This window comes from Onychomys torridus, chromosome 4 (genome assembly GCF_903995425.1).
Source record: "Onychomys torridus chromosome 4, mOncTor1.1, whole genome shotgun sequence".
Lineage (NCBI taxonomy): Eukaryota > Metazoa > Chordata > Mammalia > Rodentia > Cricetidae > Onychomys > Onychomys torridus.
In genome coordinates this window covers 23,632,477-23,657,639 of record NC_050446.1, presented here as the reverse complement: position 1 = coordinate 23,657,639, position 25,163 = coordinate 23,632,477, and the positions used below count along the sequence as shown (strand labels likewise).

The 25,163-nt window shown below is 38.1% G+C and overlaps 1 long non-coding RNA gene across 1 annotated transcript in view; it reads left to right on the top strand.

The window, feature by feature from the left end:
- The first annotated feature begins 2,297 nt into the window (after nt 1-2,297).
- Nucleotides 2,298-25,163, top strand: part of LOC118581142 — a 63,839-nt gene continuing 40,973 nt past the window's right edge. The window contains exons 1-4 of the long non-coding RNA XR_004944664.1: nt 2,298-2,354; nt 6,829-6,903; nt 7,925-8,014; nt 17,356-17,421. This is a non-coding gene — a long non-coding RNA (uncharacterized LOC118581142). The remainder of the gene's footprint in view (nt 2,355-6,828; nt 6,904-7,924; nt 8,015-17,355; nt 17,422-25,163) is intronic.

Genomic DNA, 25,163 nt, shown 5'->3' with positions numbered 1-25,163 from the left:
GAATGAAAATATAAATTCAAACAAAATTCTATCAATGTCAATATTATCATGGTTTTAAATACACAACATTTTAGAAATGAATAAAATACTTATTTCTGAGGTAAATAATAGCAAATATTTATTTATATTAAATGGGAAAGGCCATATTTTCACTACCTATAAACTACAACTTCCTTCAAAAATCAAACCTGGCAGTATAAAATGTTATATAGTTAGTTTTAAAATATAATATTTTAAAAATTAAGTATCAAAAATATTTTATTTCTGGTCCAATATGAACGGTATATATTAGAATCATGAGGTGACTGGACAACTGAAGACAAGCGCTGACATAACTGAATTAGTCTACAAGCAACACTATGTTTAATATTTTAGAGGTCCTAATCTGTTTGTGAGAAATGTAGAGCTGATCATGTGATGCCAATCTTGAAAACCAAGAGAAAGAAGGGGTTGGGGGGATGCTGGAACTGAGGAAGTGCCTCGGGTCAGGGTTTTCTGTGGTATTCTGTAAGGCTCTGTAGCTCTGTGGTTATTCTTTCTGTGTTGGCATCATACATGCATGGTGGCTGGGATTATTGAGGGCATTCCTGTTTTCTTTAGCAAAAGAATTATCCTGCAATATGAGTTGGTCATGTTTTACTCCTTCCCCAACTCCTAGTTCCTCCCTGCCTGCCCACCAACACAACTCTACACACACACTCCTTTCTTTTTCTTTCTCTTCCTCACTCTCCCTCTACCTCTTTCTTTCTCTCTCTCTCATCCTCCCCCCTCTCTCAAAAAGACATATACACAATAAAATAAAATCAAAACAAACCAATAAATAAGCCAATAATAATAATAATAATAATAATAATAATAATAATAATAATAAACAAAATGCCCACAAAAGAGCATTTAGCATTTGCCAACTACTTCTGGGTATGGAGTCTGCCCTCAAGTGTAGTTGATATACCAAGTGACACTCCGGTAGAGAAAACTGACTTTTCCCTTTGACAGTGGGTAAGCAATTGCAAACAGCTTCTTGATTAAGTGTGGGCCTTCTGAAAAAGGACATGGAAACGTACAATTGGAGAAGCTTTCTAAAATGCATGCATATATGGAAAGAATCTAAAAATGGAGTCACCATATAGTGGGGCAGACAATGCCAGTACTAGACATCTTATACTACCAAGTAAAACCTCCAGAGCCAGAAATGAGTGACAGCTACATCTTATTGATTCCTTGGGTTGCGCCAAATATCACAGGCTATTGCCAAGGCTATTTATTGGTTGCGTTTCACAACCTGATGGCAAAACCCTATTGCTGAAGACAGCATTTCCTTCTACCATCCAACATAGAGAAGTCAAGTTGGTGCCCATCTAGGAGTTTATTGTTAGAAGCAGACACCGGTGAAATGCTTTGGGATTTCTTCACATTCACTTCGATGACAGCAGCAATGACAAATTTCACTGTGGGGGAAACAAGAACTCAATTGAAGACTAGAGGTCCCTAGCACAAGCCAGGAGCTGCTTCAACTACTGATCTTTGTCCCTGTGGAAACCAGTGAGAAAAGGTAGAAGGCTTCTGGAAGTAATACTGTCTTCCACTTTCATGCATATAGATCAAAGTGGACTTCTAAATTTTACTTTATTCTGTCATGACCTCACAGTTTTGAGGCACATCTTCAGTAGGAAGAAAACCATGAATTCTAAACATATGGGCATTATCACTTTTAATTGCCATCAAATATCTTTACGACAGTAGCAGGAGTGATTCTGAGCAGTTTTCTCAGGTTGTTCTTTGGATGGAGTGAATTCCTTTTAGGTGGGATGCAGCTGTAGTAGGGTTTTCTTTCCCTGGGCATTTGACTTAAGTACCCTGATCTCAACTCTCTCTGCTCCGTGACTTTCTAGCTTTGTTGTTGTTGTTTACCACTCTGCTGCCAGTGAGAAGAATTTCTGAGAGTTTTTCCCTTCTTACAATCTGGGAAAATTAGAATCCTAATACTAGCATATTAATAAATAGTTTCCATTTTCTCTTTTCCTTAAAAATATGTTGAATACACTTTTGTTAGTGATAGCTTGATTTTCAGTCAATTTATTTCATTTTATGTTGTGAGTAACCAATCAGTTTCACCTTCTTCACAGAAGACTATACTATACCCATCCATGTAACAGAATCCAGTGTAAGATAGGAAGTGATAAAAACAAGAAAAAAAAAACAAAAACGGAGTTTGCAAATTAGAACTAGAGATTTTCACCACCTTTAGTTAATGCTAATGCCTTTCTTTCAATGCAGATCATTAAAATTCTTCACAATGCTTTTGGAACCAACAGTTGTGAGCGTACTGTCAGCATTGCAAGCAAACATTCATGGTGAGTTTCTATTTTAATAAAAATCTTGATAAGCACTTTATCATCTATATTACATAAAATAAATGGGTTTTTCTAGAGTTCCTTTTTCCTCTCTGTATAGAACAGGATTACCAGTGAATGATGGAGTGAGTGAAATACACTGTTTACTTGACATGGGAATTTTCAACAAACAGAAAGGGCTCAAAAAAGCAATAGTGTTTAAACTACTAGGAAAGCTTTTGATAGAATTACAGACTGTAAAATTACTTAATTGACAAAGTTGTTACAACACTAAGTTAGCATATCACTTTTAAGGACATACAAAAATGAAGGAGGCATAGGAGGAGGAGAAGTTGCCTGTATGGGATAATCATGAGACTGATAGCTGAGCCTATAATTTGATAGAACAGATTGTGAAACTTTTTTCTCTACATCTTTTATCTTAAATGTTCAATGCAACATAGAGCCAAGTTTTAGGAACAGAAATACATAACTGTTTTGGTAAGTATAGGTATTTTTAAATTATAAACAAGTGGAGCAAAGAACAGTTTCTTATCTATAAACAGAATGAGCATTTCCTGAATAAGCAACTTAGTTTCAAATTTCAAATTATTGGCTTGATATTAGAATGTATGATGAATAAAAATGAGTATCTTATTCAAAAGATTAAAATTTCAGACGTTAGAAACAATATTCAAAGCGAATAGACCATATAACACCTTATAAATTTCTCATTACATATTCACCAACAGTATATTTGCTTCTTAAGAAACAGAGACTTTAAGACCATTTGCATTGTTGTATAGCTGTTACCACCATCTTTGGAACTTTCTTCCTCTCCTCAAACTGAAACTTTATCCCTGTCAAGTACTTTCTGTTCCTCTCTCCACAGGGCCCCTGCTAATGTTTCCACTTTCTGTCTACGCAGTTGAACACTCAGGGGTCTCATGTAAATGGGACCAGATATTTCTGTCTCTTTTTGTTTTGTTTTTCACTTAAGTTAAACCCCTAAGTTCCACCCAGACTGCTACATTTGTTGGAGTTTGCCTCCTCTCTGGTAGCGGTATGTTTTCCTAACTATTTATAAGTTATGCATAACTTATCACAATATAAAATGAAGCTGAAGCCCTTGGCATAGGGGAGGTTGGAGGCTAGAAGTGGTTTCTACCTCACCATGCACAGAGGAAGGACGATTGGTCATGCTCCCTTACTGGAAGAAAAACCTTAGCACACTGCACGGCAATGCTTTCAGTTTCATAAAGGAGAAAGATAAAGGGCAGCAATGTGAATTCACGATGCTTTTGGATCACATCAGAAATGTAATAGTTCTTCTGCTCCCTCCATCTCAACTAAACCATGTTCTAGGAAAACTGGAAGTGGAAATGGTGGCAACAAAGACGGTCTGTTCACTGCCTGTTTTTCTCTCTCTTCTACTCACCTGTCAGCCTTTGCTTTACAGGGTGGTGAGCATCAAGCACATAGTTTGAAAAAAATCATGTGTGTTATCCTTCAAGAAGCAAACTATTAGACTTAAAAACCAAACTAATCATGATGTCTGGATTTAGATAGAATATTTAGAAAAGGACAGGCACTGTGTTGGTCCTTTATGTACACAATCTGAAAACCTATCCCAAGAAACTTCCATTATGTGTTACCACTCATATTTTTACATAGGAGATGACTGAAAGTAGGTAAGTTGGGCAATATCAAACATTAGTAAACATTAAAGCTCAGATTTGATTGAGGTTGTCCTAGTACTTAGCCAAATGCCTTGTTTTTCCAGAATCTCTATTCCCTTTTTCACTTTGCCTTGAGACAAAGTCTCGCTATGTTGCCCTGACAAGGTTGCAACTCACTTTGTAGATCAGACTGTCTTCGAACTCACAGAGATCCTCCTGCCTCTGCCTCCTGAGTGCTAGATTTAAAGGCACCACACCCAGCATTCTATTCTCTTTCTAAGTTGCTTTCTAGCAACCTAATTTTTCTCTCCCTCAGCTGGTTCCCTTTAGAATGACCTTCTTTCTCTGTTTCCTATAAATTTGTGAGAGCTTCCAAAACATTAGTGGTGTATTTTGTTACAAAAGTAATTTGTCAAGTTCAAAATTAGCAAGGCAGGTGTTGATTCTACTTAGACCATTGTCTATGGGCATTACTGTTCAGATATTCTCTGTGTATTTTGAATTTAAGTAGTTAAAATTGATGAATTTTCTTCTAACCTGGATATTGGTACTTTGTTTGCCTCTATTTCTTTGAATGTGACAAGCCCCCACGCAGTTTGCCAAACTCAAATCCCAGATTGTACCCCAACTTTCTAGCACCCTTTTGCCTGCCTCCCCAGTGTTCCTTTGACTGTTGTGTAGTTCATTCCTTCCCAGATTGCGGTAGTGTTGCGTCACTAGTTTTCTGATCTGTAGCCTTACACTGCTTCAACTCCGACTTCTCTCCAGTGTCACCAGAGAAAGTGTTTCAAGTGTAAGAAATGGTCATCACTTGCTTAAAGCTCCTTGAAGCACCACACTTTTAATATGGCGAGTAAGTTTGTCTTTTAATGACTGTTTCCAGCTTTCCTTTGTGTGGTGATTTTCAAGCGTCTTATTCACTGGTTTCAAATAAAACTACATGACATCCTTAAAAAATTAAAAACAAAAAGAAACAATACTTTTAAAATGACTCCATTTCATATGGTTTCAGAGCCATGAGGCAAAGAGAAAACAGCAGAACTTGAATATCTGGCTTCATAAGTTTTCCCATGATGCAAACCTGAATGCCCTATAAAATTGTCTGAGTTACTTCTTTATTAAAGTGTAAAGGTGTATCTTCCAAAGAGCCTGCAGGAGGAAAGCAAGGCACAGGGGAAGTGTGAGGCCTTTGAGCATAGGGCAACTATTTGTCCTGACATTTTCTAGGCATGTACATTTTTGCAGGTTAATCAACCACACAGTTGCAAAGTCAGCCTCATCCCTGGACTGTGGGATTCCAGATGGTTCTACATAATAAAAGAATTTCTGCAAAGCAAATTTGCACTCGATGCCTAGCAGTCTTGTCAAAGCCTAGTTTTATTCCTTCTTTTGTCAACTGGCTTTATTACTCAAGAGAAGCCATGGCTATTATAGAAAAACATGAAATGGAATCCATCTATAAAAGGAGGTAAATGCAGAAAAAGCACAATCAAGAAGGAAGAATAGATATACATAGACTATCTGAAAAAGCAAGCTGTCTGGAAATATGGTCTAGTGATATTGGCTTTACAGCCTCCCTGGACCAAGTGGGTCACATACTGTGAGGCAAATTCATCCTTGGAAAATACTTTCTGTTACACATAATACCCACTTTGAATTTATCCTAAAACTCATCCATTTCTAACCCACTTAGTTTAATATGTCTGTGGTATATGTTTTAAATAACTGGATCTAAAGTTTTTATACAGTTTCCATCATTAAAAAAGTGTCATTCTTGGGAAAGACACCCTCCCCAGCCCATCAATGACTGAGGCAGGTGGGAGAGCTGGCCCTGAGGTCAGAAGGGCAGGAGAGCTGTCGCTGCCTGCCACCAGCTGCAACACTAGGGAGAGCAGGCCCTGCACCTATTATGGGAAGCACAATAGAGCCAACTCCATTGGCAGAGATGTGAGGGAGCCAGCATGATATTGTGAGCATGGAAGAGCATGCCCATTACTCAACTGTCATGAGGCAACATGGCCAGGAGAGAGATGCCTCCCTCTGCCCTTTAATCCCTGAAGGGTTGGGGGAGCTGACTCTGAGCTCATAAGAGTGGGAAAGCTAGTCCTGCCCCTCCTGTGCTGCAACACTTGGAAGAGTGGACCCTATGCCATGCCTGGTTAGCACAGTAGAACTGGTCCTGAAGGTGTAGCTGTGGGAGATCTAACCCTGAGGACATGATAGTAGGAAAACTGGCCTCCTCCCTTGCTCATAGCTCCAAAGGGTGAACTTGCCAAGGCAATGCAAGAGAGAACAAGGGAGAGATGGCAGGCTGACCAACTTTGCAACTACCCATGCCCAGAACCAGGGTTATTGGTTGGCCCATCCCAGTATCCACCCAATCTGTGTTCTCCTGAAGCACATGAAGGAACTGTTCCTGCAGAAACAAAGCTGCAGGATTTCCACCACACTGGGAAGCAGCAGGATAACTAAGAAGAGTTCCTGTGAGGGCCCAGCATCATCTAAAGTGTAGCAGAAACCAGAGGCCTTGAACCAGATCAATGACTTCCTGCAATGAATAATTGCAGGTAACAATATGTGGGCAAAAGGGCTTACTGCATGCCTCACTATGTCACAATACAGCTTCCATGACAAGACTCATACCGCCTTTTTTTTTTTTCTTTTCTCTCTTAAATTTTATCTGAGGGATGAGGCAGGGTGAAAGGACAGACGGTGGAAACAAAGAGACAGAAAATGAATGAGATCAAGATGCATGATGTAAAAGACACAAAGAACAATTAATTAAAAAGAAAAATTTTTAAAATGTCATTCTTCAGAGATGTTCAGATTCCAGCAGTGGCCATTCCTGTTCTCTGCCTGCAAAATACCAACATTATGTGAACTATCTCCAGGTAAGAGTTCTAATATATGATGAGTTACTTGGCAAATTGTTGTTTTATAATTAAATGCAAGTTGGTGAGTAGAAGCAAAGGGAAGAACACAAAATTGTGTAATATGCAGTTGAGGGTGACTAAGAAAAGCATTTAGTCCCATGATTTGCTCTGCACATTTTTAAATAAGCAAGCAGCTTTTGTGAATAAAATGGCACAGAGCCTAAAAGTTTATGCCAAGGTCTTTTATTAGATATATGAACCTAATAAGTAGACAAGCATAATTGTTTGTCAAAATATGCTGACTTATTTCTTCATTTTTTACATGGTAGCTAAATTCAGAAGTCATGTCCAATCACAGCTAACTGGTCATACACTAACTCAGAAAGGACCTAGAAACTTGATGTTAGTAAAGTTGCATACTGACTTTGCAGCTGGATTCAACCAGGGATAGACTTATAAGAAAGGGTCGTATTCTCATGACACTGATCACATGGACCATCATTAAGAAAACATCCACATTCAAGTCAAAGAATTGTCATATATGAATGGAATATTTCTTAAATTTTAGGTACAGTATTTTTCATGCTATTTCTTTAAAAAAAGTTCTATGACAGACTTAGTAAAATCTTCATATTTGAGAAGTTAATTGGTAGCTTTTATTGATCACAGTTAGTTTCTGAGGTATACTTAAAAGTTCTCTTTCTTTGGCATTTGGTAGTTGCTCTTAATATGACTTCAGAATTGCAAACAGTTCCCTACATTGATGATTGAAACTTGAGGCTCGTCCACCTTTATATCAGTGTGGGACAGCATTTGGTCCCAACATTTTTAAATAAAAGTGTTCTGAGCTAATGCCATTTTTTCCTCATGGTATAGTTTACCAGATAGGCATTTCAGAAACACAACTTACATTTTCTTAGTGTCTATGTAGCTTTATCCATATGAAGTTTTTTTGTTTGTTTGTTTTGTTTTAGCCATCATTAGTACTGATTTTGAAGGTGCAGAATGCAAGCCAAATATTTTCATGATCTTTTTGCAGATAAAAGATTAAAAGTCAATGAGAAAAACAGGCAGTGGGAAGGACAAAGACTGACCAACTGAAAAGCAATGGGGATATCGGAGACTACGGGTAAATGGAGAGTAAGATTCATCTAAAACCAGCTGTCACTGGGTTGGTCCATTCGTGTTGCCAATCAGGTTCAAAGAAAATCTGTCTCATATGTCTGTTAGCCAACCTCGCCCTGAAGGCTATCAGTCTTCAAACCTTGTTTAAAACTTCAATTTGTCAAGGGTTGATTAAGTAACATAAACTAAGCTAAGTGTTTGCTGAGAGGTCAAAACGTAAGAAGACAAATCATCCTGTTGAGAGATGATTTTCTGGATGCACAACCTGTGTGATCTGCAGGAACCACACACTTAGAAGGCCCCGTGGCTTCAATTAATATTCTCCTGTTGCCACTGTGACATTCTTAACAGGTTGTTGAACCTGAGGCCTTCCTTGGATTCATTTTACACATGGTATAGTAAATCAAACAGTGAGTCAGGATCCTGCTCAGGATAATGTTGGAAGCATTTTCTCGTATATGAGGTAATATTTCTCTCTACAAACCTGGTTAGCTACTTAGAGAGGTGTTTTTGAGACGCAGGAAAAAGCATGCCAGTGATGTCCTAATTCAATGTGGTTCTTGCAAATACAGTCAAGTGTGAATTTGAATGAGTAGTAAGCCATTTCACTTTCCTTCCCATTACCCACTTGCCAAGAAAAGGGAATTTGCCTGATTCATGCAACAAAGGGACAAGGATAGAAAATCAACAATACTGGCTTCAAAGTTAGCTGTTCAGTTTGCTAAAAGGCTTAAGGAAGATGAGAGGCTTCATTCTTCCTTTAATTAAATGTAAAATTGAGAAAAGAGTATTAAAATAGTTTAGTGGTTGGTGCTGCTGCTGACCATGGTTCCATCCCTCTTCAAATTGTTTTGATTTGTGTACGAAATAAATTGCCATTTCAGTTTACCATTAGTATTGGTCAAAAGGGGTGATTTACACAGAGTAGCTGGCATGTGAATCATTTCTCTGCAACAGTGGACTAAAGTACCTTGCGAACTTCACTAATATTCACTAAAAAGCCATTGAACCTGTTTGTTTGTAGGTCCCCAGATACCAGTAATCCACCTCTTTCCAGCTCAGAGAAAAAAGTATAGGCATTTAACTCTAAATCTTGGGGACAGAAGTCATAGCTGGATTAATTTATTTTTCCTCCCCACCAATGTTATAGATTTATATATCTGCCCCTGTATATGTGATGTGAGAGCGTGCTCCTTGCTCTTGTGCAGGTATGACGAAGTACTGTCCTAAGCATGGCATCCGGCATAATTTGTCTTGGGTTCTCCAGACTGGCTGCATACATGACAGCACACAGTGACAGTAATTTGCACTGATCTGCCCCCACTGGTAGTCTTGCTGCTACAAATAGCAATTGATTATTATGCTGCCATGTTATTGACTGTCACTATGAACACAAGCTTTATTTCATTTTTAAAGGAACATGCTGCAGATTTGTTAGTATAAAAGTAAAAAGGGAAAAATATTCATTTCTAAGAATTATTTGCAGTCACAAGTACAACTAAATTCTGGTCATAAAACATTTACTTTACTTTAAATCATCATGAGCAAAAATAAAACTTTCTTGTGGCATTTATTTATGGTATAATGTAAATAAATAATTTCCAAAAGCTGTAAGAAAATATGTAAAACTGAAAACCATTTTCTTTTCCCAATTGCAAGGGAGAGAGGGATAGACATGCCTAGATACCTGTCCTTCTCTATCTTATTCTTCATGCATGCCTTGAAGTTCATTCTTTGTTGAAAAAGAAGTCAAAAGCCTATTTTATTCATATATATTCCTTGACCTGGCTGATACCCTAGAGCCTGGGTTCTTATGGCATTCTATAGTGTAATATCCTTCCTACCCACCCATCCAAAACCAGTCAGGAAAGACCATGTGTTCAAAACTTCAATAGCACAGATACAGAGTTAGCATATAGAACTCTGGCATGTGTATTCTCATTGTAAGCATGAGTCCTCTCCGGAACCACTAGTTTGACTTCTCAAGTCCTTGAATCGTTCACATCACTAAGTAGCAACACTGACTTCTTTTTTATGCCCTTAGCATTCCTTGAGCTTGGCTGTTCTACCACATTTGCTATGAGTACCTCAGACTAGGGGTTGGGGCCAGATAAGAAGTAGGATTCAGAACACAAAGTTTAAAAGAAGAAGAAGAAGAAGGAGGAGGAGGAGGAGGAGGAGGAGGAGGAGGAGGAGGAGGAGGAGGAGAAGAAGAAGAAGAAGAAGAAGAAGAAGAAGAAGAAGAAGAAGAAGAAGAAGAAGAAGAAGAAAACTCCATGAAACCCACAAGACTTTAGGTGCATAGTCCTCGGAGCAGCTCTTTGCCCAACTATGAAGATGCCTTGAGTAACAGAGTTGAGAGTAGAAAAACAGGACATCTTCAGCATCATTCTGCTCGGTGCCATCAGCAGCCAATTCCTATAGCTGGAAGCAATGGGAGTTTTGAGATGCTCTTGACATTTATTACTTTTTCCTTAAAGCATCTTACAGAAAATAGAAAAATTATATCTTATTAGGGGTAACTTAAACTATTTAATTAATCTCCCCTCCCTGTCCTAACATCTACTGTCAAAGAACAATTCAGATATCTGTAGCCAAAAAGCAACTTTGTCTTCCACTCTGCGGGAACTTAGTGTCTAAAAGGCTAAGAAAACCATGTTTTAAAAAAATATCTCAATTAATCATTTGATAATTTCATGCAATGCATTTTTATATTTAGCACCTTCTTCTACCTTTACTTCATCTAATAACCACCCTCACCTTCTACCTCCCAACTTCATGTCCTCTTTATTTAGTAAGTCCAATTTGTATTTTAAAAACATATCTCTGTTATAATTGTCATTATCTATACATAATTTAACTTTTCTCTGTACTGGAAAAGGTAGGAAGGTGTGTAAAGGATTTCAGAGAAGAAACAGAAAGATTTAGTCTCACACTCTGTTTAACACTTAGAGCAATTTATATTACACATTGTCCAAAAACTACTTAGAGGTACATATATTAGAGGCCATGGTGAATAACAAAACACCATGCATTTTCGGTAAACTGAAGCTATCAACTATTACTCAAAGATGGTTCCTCCAAGTAGTTTTCAAGGTGGAAATTAGTGATCAAACATGGCATCCTTTCTAAGAGAGCTACTCAGATAATACACTGTGCTAGAAGAAGTATATGTATATTTTTCTTGATATTCTTTTGTGGAAAGAAAATAACAGGTAATATTGGTTTCACAGTCATGACATAATTCAAATCAATGCTAACAGTCATGTGTTTATCAATTAGCATTATTTCTCTATCTCTCTCTGACTCCCTATGTTGTTGTAACTCCATCAAATACTCATTTGCTTTTATATGTTAATAATCCCTTCATATTCCTTCCTTTTATCTGTATCTTTGTATGCTATTTGTTGTTCTGCTAAATCCCTATTACAGAGGCCTATGAGTTCCAAGAGATTGATGAATAATGTGAAATGTTTTATCCCTGAGCTTCAAAAAGGTGCTACAAATAATTATAAGCAAATATCTTCTGTGGTGTCCCATATCAATACTATTCTGCTTTATGCTGTTTGTCCTGTAGATAGAGAGGGAGGCAGCGAGATTCTGTGTACCAGCTCTTGCTGCACAAAGGAGACAGATGTTTTGGTTTGCACTGCTTTTTCTTCTCTCTGCTCTGTTCTTTCTGGCAGCCTGAGCTGTTCACTACAATACGTTCCACGGTTAGTCAAGCCTGTAATTTCACAAGGTACAGTTAATTATTGATCAATCAAAATGAACTTCATAATCCTTTTGGCAACTTGTTCTGCACTTGAACTTCTCTCTTGCCCATAAAATAGCTTAATGGTCTACAGTATAATGAACATGAAGGATATGAACTAATGTTCAAAGAACTCAGCAAATCCTACCTTTCCTGTGACTGCCAATTCAGGATTATTCTACCCAGCATATGACATACTCCCTATTCTTCTTCAGCTCATCAGCAAAGATAAAAGTCTGCTCTAAACCCTACTCCCATCAGAGATGAAGAGGTTTCATTTCTTCTATAAGAATTTGGACCCATTTAAAATATTTAATTTTTGCACACATTTTTTAATTTTTTTACTTTTAATATATAAATCATGTTTACCCAATAAAAATTGTTCCCATAAACCTTGAGGCTTAAACTTTTGTGCAAGCATGACTGCTTTTATAACAGACATTTTGCTTAAATATCAAAAAATCTAAAGAGGCCATACATCATAGACTAGTCTCCTCTTCTCCCTTTTCTTCTGCTAGTGGCTGTGTGGGGACAAATTCCCCAAACTTCATAGCTTAATGTACAATGTATATCCAAAATTATACAGTCTGCTTACTAGCCACTTAGTCATTGAACATTTACTGTTTGCCAGATATTCATTCTAAAGACAAGCAGAGAGAAATTGAATAGGAGTGTATTGATGTTAGTGCATAATGACATTGTTTATACCAGAAGAACTAAGCTCCATGAATCTGAGAACACTTGAAGGGAGTGAAATTATTGCTAGATAATCAAGTTCACTCAGTCTTCCATCCCAACAGAGCCTTCATACAAGAAGCACATTCATTCTGTTACTGAGACAATCCTCAGTCTCTGGACCAAATGCTGAATGTCTCTACGTTTAAAGTACTATGTGTATCATCATGTAGAGATCAATGAGCCATAGACCTTTCCTGGAGGCCGTATGGACAGCATTAGTTTCTCAACCTGGTTTTCATTGAAGGAAGTTAGTTCTGAGGCTGGCTCTATTTTCCCAGAAGATATGGGTATGTACTTTTGCCCTTATGTAAATACTAACATACAAACGGAAACCCAAGAACTTTAAAATTACCAAAGGGATATTTTAATTCATTGACTGAAAATTCAGCAATTAAATGTAGCTGTAGTTGTAGGAGGCAGTATAAAAACATTATCAAGAAAGGTTAAGTAAAAATTCAGAAGCTTCAAAGGAAAAATAAAACATTTCCAACTGAGAGAATGAGTGAGAATTCCAGTTTTTATGGCCATGTGTGCCAGTGCTTAAGGAAGGTCACTTTCAAGTGCAGAGAAACTGGAGAAGACCAAATAGTAACCATGAAGGGATGTGAGGGGGGACTTAGCAGCAAAGGTTCCAAGAGGAGGTAGAGTGTAGTGATTTGAGTGGGAAGGCCCACTAAGGCTCATCTGTTTGAATGCTTGAGCCCCAGTTGATGGAACCTTTTGGGAAGGATTAGAAGGTGTATTGGTGAAATTATTAAGGCAACTTCATGTAGTTAAAAGGAAAGCTTATTTTGTGGGGTAACTTACAAGTGAAGGGATAGGTAACAGGGTCTGGGAAAGGTGTGGTGCAATCCGGCGGTGTTCTCCAGAGAACTCTTCTCAGTCTACCTTCAGCATTCAGGGTCCAGGAACCAAGAGAGCTGGCCCATCCAGATTTTGGGTCTTTAGGGTCCTCTCTCTGCCCTGCCTTATAGGCATGACAGTTACTGAAGCCTCAATGGGTATTGGAACTTCCAGAACAAAGCTGGAATGGCTACCCACTGCATCTCCCCCTTTTGTCTAAATAAGAAGGTTCTAACCTAATACAAGACTATATACAAAGGAAAGGTTATCAAATATTGTCCAGGAGTAATGAGGGATAATGACCTAGATAAGATGGAACTATAATCAATGTGAACAATTTCAAGCAAGAAACACATACTAAAATCCAGAGAAGTCTAGAGCATAGGCAAATGGCATATTACAAAGATCATTCCAAAGGTGTCCTATCCTAAAGAACGTGAATCTAATACTTAATATGTTCTGTCTAAGATATATATATATATACAACTGCTAGTCTTCAATCCTGTCAAAGACCTGAGAAGGAATATAATGGTACCTGAGAAATGGAAGATGGATGCAAGCAACTTTCGGGAATCTTGAAAGAGTAGACAGAGAAAGCTGACAGCCTAGAGAGTCATCTAATGTTTCTCAGCATTGTTGGTGCATTCATATTGGCTACAGGCCTAGAGTATCTGACAGACCATTTTCAGAAGCAGGAATTCTGAAAGACCATCTTACCCTGTCTTGGCAGAGTTCAGAAGTCACTTTTCCTTGTGTGCTGCTTGTCCAGAAGGACAGCATTTGTATTGTCAGCAGTTGAGGCAAGGGCAGTTCTTTGCCCAAGAGGCCATTTTGTGCCAAGAAGACAAACTTCCAAATGGAAATGTCTTAGAAGCCCAACATTCTCTTGGGATAAAATTGGTTCTGCCAAGAGCAATTGTGTCTCATTTCAACAGAATTCTAAGTTATTTAAATACCATATTCTCTAGGTATATGAAGTGTTTGAAGATTACCTGTCCATCCAACCTATGTATCTGTAAATCTGAATAACCTAACTAACATAACTATAGGGATGACAAGCATAGGTGACTATAAATCTGTAAGTCTTATCTACCTAAATAACCTAAGGACTAAGGCTTCATGTAAACAAGGTAAACAGCCTATAAGCAAATGTATGGTAAAGGATGATGACTACAAAATTGTGACAATATACAAAATATCTTTAACAGAGGTAGGAATGTATAGTGCAATATGCAATATGACAATAATCCTAAATATATATCAATATACAAAATATCCTAAACAGAGGTAGAACACACATACAGTATGACAGATATAAATTTACCTTTGTATCAATATACAAATGTTTCAAATATGAGTAGAAATATGTGTACATTATAATATAGTTCTGTATTTGTATCAATATACAAATTATCTTAAACAGGAATATAAAAATAGTTTATATTGGTATCAACATATAAGAATCCATAACAGTGCAAATTATCTAAGGTTGCTATTTTACTGAATTTGTTTACTAGTATATACAATAGTCTACCATAATACCTTATACCTGTCCATTCCATTTCTTCTTTTCCTTTTTTATTTGTTAAAAAGGGGTGTTTATTTTGTGGGGTAACTTACAAGTGAAGGGATAGGTAACAGGGTCTGGAAAAGGTATGGTGTAGTCTGGCAGTGTTCTCTGGAGAACTCTGCTCAGTCTACTTCCAGCATCCAGGGTCCAGGAATCAAGAGAGCTGGCCCATCTGGATCTCAGGTCTTCAGGGTCCTCTCTCAGCCCCACCTTGTAGGTGTGACAGTTACCAAAGCCTCAATAGGGGTTGGAACTTCCAGATCAAAGCAGAATAGTTACCCACTACAAAGGTGTGTCGCTAGGTATGAACTTTGAGGTTTCAAAAGACTCCCTACATACTAAATTAGCTCACTTTTTTGCTCACTTCCCCCACCTTCCTCTCTCTCTCTCTCTCTCTCTCTCTCTCTCTCTCTCTCTCTCTCTCTCTCTCTCTTTCTCCCTCCTTTCTCTTTCCCTGCCTCATGCTTGTGGATGAGATATAACCTCTTATACTCAGATAAATGTCAAAGCTAGCACAATGCCTGCCTACTTTAATGTTCCTCAACTATTACTCTGGAACCAGGAGCTCCAAATCAAGTGCTTTCTTACATAAGTTTCCCTGGTCATAGTGTCTCTTCACAGTAACAGGAAAGTAACTAAGACAATATGGACATACATTTGTTTTGACAGTACACATTCTAGGACTCATCAACCTTATTCAAAAATAGTGATACATTTAACAAGTATACAAATGAGGATAAAATCTATTATGCCTGTACAGGAACTTACTGCCCACTAAGAATGCCCTCAGTCACTTTCTGTATAGTGCTATGTCATCTCTCTGGGTTAGGTCCTTTGAGTACTTTGCTCTAATTGACCTGCCTATGTCTTTGTTGTCTATGGACCTTAAGTAAGGCTGCTGACTAGAGAGCCAATTGGACTTTAGGGTATAAACAGAGAGATGCCATCTATCATAAACCCTTTTGTGTGGCATAGGCTCAACTTGAATTCTTCACATGAGAACAGAATTTAGTCAACTTTTTCCCAACTGGTCCCAGACTCACAACTAACAAAGAAGCTTGGCATGGAACCATTACTTCCACTTTTAAAGCCCCCCCTCCCACCCAGAACTTCAGATTTGGACTCATCCTAGTGGTTGTATGTGGTACTATCATATTAGGCCAGATGACAAAAGTCAGCCCAGTTGCATAATCAGGAGTTTTCTAGCATTTTAAGATCAGCCTCCAGAGATACTGAGAAGACAAGACATTGTCTATCTAAAAGCTGTGTAGACTACAGCTTCAGCTTTATCCCTTCTCTGTATAGGTGGCAGTCAGGTTCCTTGGGTGACTCTTCATCTTCCCACAGAGGCATTTGCTCTTGAGTAAAATTACACTGGAACTAAGCAATCATCCAGGAGTGAAAGCACACCTACCAAGAAGCAGACAAGTCTTAAACATTCCAACACGTTCATGGCCCTGTATTATATCTGTAAAGACTAGGACACTGTATGGACTTGGACACCAGGATGCCTGAGTCTGTCCATACCTCTGATACATACCCTGAAACTTTGAGCTCTAATCGTTCTTCTGCAGAATTCCCCTAGCCGGAAACAGCTCCTGTCTCCAGCCTGGTTGCCTTTCTCTATCTTGTTTCCATCTTGTGGTAAGATCTGTCCACATGGTCTTTCTGCTGTTCTTTGGCTTTGTGATTTCCCAAACCTATAGCTTCCTAGCAACAAAAACATAGACATGTACATGGTCACTTTCACTTACAGCACGAGCTGTCTGAAAGGTTAGAGAAAACATTCTCATAAGAAAAAGAAATATGACCAGTATAAAAACAATGTTACAATCTTTTCCTTTGTCATGTAGGTATTTCTGAGGAGGGTTTAGGGAAAATTTTGTAGTGAGTATGACTGCTTTCTGGGAAAATGTGAGAAGCTGAATTCAGATCTTAGCACTCATGTTGTTTAAAAAAGTTTACATGTATAGCCATGCACATCTGTAACCTCAGTGCTAGAGAGTTTAGCTGAACACAGCAGGATGGTAACGTCTGCTGTCTATCAACATAGCCATGAAATGGCAAACTGCAGGCTCAATGAGAGATCCTTTATCAAGGAAACAACATAGAGATCAATACAGGAGGATATCCAGTCTTCTGAAACCATGCACAAATAGAAGCACATGAAACAAGTAATGTGTATATACATGCATCACACACACACACCTGCACTCATGCACGTTTGTGTGCACACATGCACAATAGGATACATACAGAGATATTGTGAAGAAAGGTATTATTTTATGATGCCTAAAGAAATTAACCATTTGTATAGATAACAATGTCTTTAAAGACTTATTAATTCTGGTTGTGTGTAGCTTTTAAATCTCTGTTTCTATGGTCACATTTTAAATTTCTTAGTTTCTAAACAATCATTTCTCCAATTTTCCAATTTTAGAAAGGAAAAAAAAAACCTGACAGTTGCAGGAGATGAAAACAGAAGACACTTGCCTGAAGGAAGTAGGTATGTGACACCATTGTTTGTAGAAGTCTGTGAGCAGAAGGGAAATGTGAACAACAAAGTTTCAGCTAATGAAACCACATTTATACCTTTCTGTTGTGGAGACAGAGACACAATAGTAAATACTGAGGTAGGGTTTTGTTGTTGCAATAAACGCATACTTGCAGTAATAAACTAAGAAGGTAGACCCCAGTGTTTGCAGCCCAGATTCCTGGTGGGCTCTGGAAGAACGAGGCACCACAGAGTGGAGTCACATACTTCAAGCAGTGTTGTCCCAGAGGTGAGCTCAGTGCTTGGCACAGCAGGGAGAGTGCTCTGAATCCATGCTCTGATGCCTCTCCTGGGAATGAAAGCATATTGGGATCTTCTTTCTGTCCATGAAGTTGTAGCAGGAATCTTTCCCTCAGGCCTTTACATATTGAAGGACCAACGACAAAAAGACATGGATTATTTTTCCTTATTCTAATAGAATTTTACTAAATATATTTTGAAATATGCAATGATTTTAAAAGGAAGAGTCCCCCCAGAGGAGGAGGTGCTTCTATGTTAAAGTTCCAATTCCCAGTGGGCAACGCTTGAATAAGGTATGGAGAATTGTAAGAGGTTGTGCTGAAAGGACCAAGCAGATGCCATAACAGGCTGCTCAGTCTTCTCTCAGAGATCAGTCCTCAATTTCAGTTTCCTGAGACTTGAGCAAGCAGTTTCTGGGAGGGCCGTGAACAAAAGTCATAATCCCTGAAGTAGCTCCCTTTCTACACATGCTTGTACTCTGACTGCTTAAGGTTCAGCCAGTTCTTTACTGTCTGGAACCCCTCACCAACTTAGAGCTGCATGCTTGAGTCAAGGATAGAACCTGGGCCACTGAATCAGTCCTGACAGTCAGTACCTGTGAGGCTAGCCAGCCTCCATGGCAGCTCAAGGACAGGGCCTGAGACTTGGACTTGTCCAGGCCTGCTCAAAAAAATGATCATTATAACCCCCAACCAGTAAATTCAAAGGTTACATACCCAATCATATGACACAAAGGCTTGTACCACTCTGCTTGCGGTTTTTCTCTTAAAAAAACCCCTCACTCTGACAGCTCAGGGCTGTCCTCCTCCACCCACTTAGTCAGAGTGTTGGATACAGACAAAGCCTGGGCTTGCTTGTTATCAATAAACCCCTGTGTATTTTGAATCTGATATCAGCTCTGTAGTGGTCTTGCTTGGGTGTCTCCAGATGTGGGCACAAGAGTGCCAGCATAGAAAAGTAGGAAGTGTCTACCAAGACATTCTGGCTTGCCTCAAACCCAAATAAACTCTTCCAGTCAAAAACTGACTTAAATCAGTGAAAACAAATATTTTCCTAGTTTCTGTAGGGAAATTGTCACTCCAGAGAAACACTAACACAACACAAGAATCAAGCATAGCATGTCTGTTCTGAGAGACTTTATCCTATATGTTCCCGAATCCCTACTGAAACTGGCCTCTAACCACCATTAAGAGTTTGTGAGCCACAGAGCCCCACCATAAGTGATAATCTTCAGGTATTTTTGCAAAGTTTGGAATTATGAGCTTGTACACACAGGACTATCACCCCTAGGTGATTAAATTCTGAGCCTTGGTCTCTTCATCATTGATTCTTTTTTGGTTATAGACCAATGAATGTCATTAATAGCTAAAAACATTGCTCAGCAATGGACTACTTTCCTCCACTGTGTACAGTCCTTTGTTCAGTCCCAGCTCCAAGCACTACAAAGAGACATTAGACCTAGACACTCTAGCAAGTAAACTTTCAACTAATGGCTGTTTTAAAACAGTGTGGGAATGATAAAGCTTTGACTTTGCTGGGCAGTGGGGGCGCATGCCTTTAATCCAAGAACTCAGGAGCCAGAAGCAGGCAGATCTCTGTGATTTTCAGACCAGCCTAGCCTAGAGAGGAAGTTCCAGGACTGCCAGGGCTACGACACAGAGAAACCCTATATTGAAAAACAAAAACAAAAACAAAAAAACAAAAACAAAAAACAAAACATAAAAACCCTCTAGCTTTAAACAGAATTATAATTGCCTATTCATTGGATTTAAATCAGACAAAAATGCGTTTATGTCAAATTGATTGTACTACACTTTTATATAGTATCCTTTTTCTTTTCTTTCTTTTTTTTTTTTTTTTTTTTTTTTGGTTTTTTCAAGACAGAGTTTTCCTGTGTAGCTTTGCGCCTTTTCTGGAACTCACTCGGTAGCCCAGGCTGGCCTTGAACTCACAGAGATCCACCTGCCTCTGCCTCCCAAGTGCTGGGATTAAAGGCATGTGCCACCACCACCCGGCAAATAAGAATACATCAATTTCTTTTGCTTTTTTTAAGCTGAGGATCGAACCCAGGGCCTTGCATTTGCTAGGCAAGCGCTCTACCACTGAGCTAAATCCCAAGCCTATTTCTTTTACATAGTATCCTATCCTGCTAAATTTAGAAATTTAGAAAATATCTACTCATAATCCAATATTGGGATCAGAATATGCAAAACATTTTGGGCTAAAATTAATTTTAAGTTCTAATTTAAAAAGATAAATTTGTGTATCTGAAAACAATTTTTCAAAGAATCAAAGTATAAAAGAAAAGGTTTATAGACTTTTTTTCCCAAAGAGTCAGATAACAAATGCTGTACTTTGTCACATCCTGCCCATCATACCTTTCCTAACAGTGAGAAAGCAATCCAGGATATCAGGCAAACAAGTGGGTATAATTGTGTTCCAATAACATTTTACTTGAAAAACAAAAGCAAGATTTGGCTCATGGTTTACCAACTGATAAACACTTTTAAGCAATAACATATGATGGGAGGAAAAGTTCACTGCATTCAAAACTAAATGAATATTAAAGAGGATAAATTACAGGGAGTGAGGATATTGCCAGAATAAAAAAAGTGGTGGGAATGAGTGAATGGGAAGCTCTTTCCCACTTTGCCCATCCTCACTGCTTCAGGGAAGAACATTTCCTCTCAGCAAGGAACTCTCAATATGTTGATTCCAGGTGACTTGTTCATTAGCAATTTCCCATATACATGATAGAACATGCTACTTCCAAATAACAAGGTTTTGATCATTTAAAATTGTCTAACCTCATTGGGACTGCCTCATCCACATCTAGGAATTTCAATGCAGTCCTGGCCAGCCAGGTACTAGCAACAGACCTCCCTGAATATTTCTTGCTCATAGAAAAGATAGAAATAAACAACTTAGCAGAGTTTTTTCCTCTGTCCAAAGTCCAAATTAAGATAACATCAGAAAGTCCATGAATCTAGACTAGACATATGTGTGCTTAATGCTTCTTAGTTTGTGTTATTTAAATCCAGAGCCTGAGCTCTGCAGATTCCTGGTAGAAAAAAAAAATACTTTGGCAAATAGAAAAATAAACTTTGTCTCAGTGGAAGATTAGTCAAGGAGGCCCAGTGGACATTTCACAGCAGGGAAAATCCATGCAAAATGAATTTGGACAAGAATAGTCTGTCTAAGATATCAATTTGCCCAAATAATATATTTATGGGCTACTATTACATCTAGGGGAAAAAACCCAGTAGATTAAAACTGTAAAAATTCGCTGATAAAAATGATCCATTCTCAAACGTCAGCCAACATTAAAAGGGAAAATTTGACACTTTTAAATAAAAAATGATTTGCAAATTACACAAGGAGTCTACAGAGACTCCTTCAGGTCTGTTCTCTCCCTCCCCTTGCTCTAAAACATGCAATAAACCTTTTTCAATTGGAGAGGTTTAATCTATGTGTACAAGGGGACTTAGAGGCAATGCCTGCTCTCTTTTCCTGGAGGCCTGTGAGCAAGGCTTTTTCTAATATTGATTGGGAAAGTGATATCACACCAGAAGGTACACTGATATGGTGATGGGCAAAAGAAAGCAGCAAAGAATCCTTGCACTCTAATCAAAGCTCTGTCCAAGCCCCACACTCTGAAGAAATCCAATCAATAGAGACGATTAAATGACACACACAGAGTCATCAATATTAAATACACTCCATTTCCTGTACAAGAGCTGGGTAGCACAAAGTGGACAAGATAAAACTTGACGCTGTAGCTTTATTTATAGTGTCTGAGCTATACATAAATATGAGAGTGAACTTTGATTCATCATTTGCCCACCAACTCAAAATGCCACCTGCACATTTAAGAATGACACTGCATTGAGCTAAACTTTGAAGGAACTCTCTTGAGAATTTGCTATGAACTAGCCATTGAGCTTGTTGTTATCTTACTTATTTTGAAGTTGAGGGAGTTATTTTTGAGACATATTGAGTGGGATGAGTTTACTACTCATGAAATTGAACTCACTGCTAGTAACTGTATTCCAGAGGCTCTTCATTGGTGTGGCCCAAACTCATGGCTATTTGACCATGATCCTGCAAAGACTACTTGATGTCTGCTTAATTGAAGTCTCTTTAAAGTGAGAGGCTTAAACTAAGGACTTAACTTGCTTCTCTAAATGTGAATCTTTAAGATACAGTGGGAGAACCATGATAGACCACTAGATATATATATATAAAGTTTGAATAAATTACCTTCTTAAAGCTGCCCATTTGTTACAAGACGAGTACATTTTCAAGGCATGGAAAATGTTTGCCTCTAGTTTTTAACAAGTATGACGATCTAATAAGAGTAGCAAAGGCATTTTGAAGCAAAGTTTAGCAAAGTATATTCAGGAAAATTCTTTGGATTTGAGCAGTGATTGTGTTTTTGGGTCAGTGTGGAGGAGAGCAGAGAATCAGCTTACTAGTCTTTAGACTCTTGAGGTAAGATTTATACTATTCTCCAAAATTATTCTCATTTTTAAAAAAATCAATACCACTATTTGACTAATTTCCTAAGGCTCTGTAAGTGGAACACAGCCAGTCTTAAACTTGACAAACCATTAAAAACACATATAATATTGTTCACCACATGACAAGTACTATTTGAAAATCTTTATAATATTATTGTACATAGTGTTCATAGCAACTCACTTTAGGTGTCTTTATATTCTCCCTATTTCAGAGATGAAATAACTGAGACACTGGGAACAGCTTTCAGAAAATAATGCACATGCTCCTAATTTGCTTTCTATTGTGGTAATGAATTCTAACCAAAAGCTTCTTGTGAAGGAAAGGATTTATTCAGCTCAAAGCTTCTAGCCATCCAGGAAGGGAAGTTGGGGCATGAACTAAAGCAATGGAAAATAGAGAAAGCTGCTTACTGACTGGATTCCTGAGCTTGTTCAGCTTTCTTCCAACACTTTGGGCCACCTGCCCAGCCGTGGTAGCACTCACTATGGGCTGAGCCCTTTCACACCAATCATTAATAATAGTAATAATAAAATGCCTCACAGTCTTGCCTGAAGGTGAAACTGATGGGACTCAATTCCTGAATTAAGGATTTCTCTTCCAAGAGGGCTTTACCTTTTGTCAAGTTGACAAAAAACAAAAAAAAATTAAAAAATCAAACAAATAAGAACACCATTAACCATCACAGAAGTGAATGCACAAATGTATCTTGTCTTTTAACTCAGGTATCTATACCTACTATCACCGGGTGTTTGCTGTGGAATAATCCTCTTGTACATTGTAAAGATTTGTCACTCAAATTGGTTTAGTAAAATGCTGGTTGGCCAGTAGCCAGGCAGGAAGTATAGGTAAGGCGACCAAACCAAGGATGATGGGAAGGAGAAGGACAGGTTCAGAGAGTTGCCAACAAATCAAAAGAAGCAGGATGAGAACGCTGCATTGAGAAAAGTTACCGAGCTAAACATAGATAAGAATCATGAGTTAATTTAAGTGTAAGAGCTTGCTAGTAACAAGCCTGAGCTATTGGACCAGCATTTATAAATAATATTTAGCCTCTGTGTTAGTTATTTGGGAGCAAGCAGTCAGAACAGGAAAGCATCCATTTACAGCTGTTCTTCTCTGTTTAACCTATAGTTCTTAGGGAAAGTTATATATAAAAAAGGTTGAGATTTAAAGATATCTGTAAGAAGCAAATCCAAAAAGCTTCTTATGCCTTTGGAATATGTTGCAGGAGTGTAGTGAGCACCAGAGACAACTCCTCTGAAGACAATGATTCCTGATAATATTTCTGGGAAGGAATAGGAACAGGTAGAGTGGACACTAATTTCATAGTTGTTCCTGAAGAGCTTGCAGGTAGCAATGACATTCGACTAGGGATAAGCACTGCTCACACTTTGAGCACACAATGAACACCAGGCAGTTCTTATTCAGTGTCTCCAATGCCAAGCAGTGCTGCAGACAGACATTTCATTAAGAAAAAAAAAAATTCACTGATAATTCTTAGAATAATGTGTCTTTTATTATTTTCAGTACCAAAAAAAAAACAAGAAAAAATGAATTGTTTAATCTAGGATGGGAGTTATAGAAATATTAAGTTAAAGTCTCTTCCTGCCTTTTCTCATCAAGAGATATTGCAGTCCTCAGCCTCACCTATGGCACAGTTACTTTAAAAAAATGTATCTTTCCTCTCTTTCCCCCCATTTGTTCCCCTTTATTCTTGGTAGGTAATCTCACTTGCTTCCTTTTGTCTAGTTATTCAAAATAACAAATGTCTAATTTAGAAACTGGTAATTTGGCAAATTTAGACAATCGCCTCATAACCACATTTTAGTACACCTTTGAAGCAGAGGAAGTTCAAAGGCTTTGAGACGACAACTGTTGCATGGCCTGTTTCTCTGAGTCATTTGAAGTAATTGGTCTTGTCTGATGTATGTTTTGAACTAAGGAAGTGGGGCTTTATTACCACAATCACATACAGGTTTTGAGCTGAGGAGGTCGAGTTTTCCTCGCAGATGTAGATATGTGCTTGATAAGGCAGAAAACAGACAGATGTGCCTCTATGCACCAGGGAAGAGGTGCGGAGAAGGAACAGATAAAACAGTTGAGAAAATTCCACGAAGCTGTAGTGAAGCACTTTTGGAATCAGTCCCAGTTAGGAAATTTCTCATGAGCAAGCAAGTCATAATTTAGACACAAACTTTAGACTTTAATTTTGCTCCCAACCTAAACCTACCATTATCCTCATCAAGTTAAAAGTGGACTAGCAACTTGCACACAGTCAACTTGTTAAAGAAAACCATCTTCCTAAAAGAATATTAGTTACCAGTTTTGGACTTTTCTTTTGAAAGTATGTTCCTGAAATACAGCTAGCATTTGCCCTGTTAGCTCTGTACAGTGAGGATTGTTATTTAGAATCTATTTCACAAATAATAAAAAGCAAAACATGTTCAACACCAGAGGAAAACATCCACATGTGCCATTTGTTTCTGTGCCTTCCTGCTGTAACTTTTGTTTATCATCTTTCCCCAGTTATAGCTGTGTGCAAATAACCCCAAATTTTAATAAGATAAAAAGAAGCAGATACACACACACACACACACACACACACACACACACACACACACACACACTTTTAAGTATTTCTCATGATTTAGTCAATAAATATTTACTCAACATTTATTGAATACTTTGAATGGGTGAGACACTGGACTAAATTCAGATATTATAAGATAAAACACTTTTAAGAGCAGTTTATAATCTAACAGGTCAGACAATAGCTTGACACATATCATAAGAAAAACTCAACATGAGCCAGAAAGAGTGACATCCTCCTAGAAGAGTCTGAGTGAATGTGGGCTTTCAAGAGGAAATAGTCACAGGTAGCACACAATAACATGAAAGAGAATATTCCATTTCTAAGTCATCCACAGGGGTAT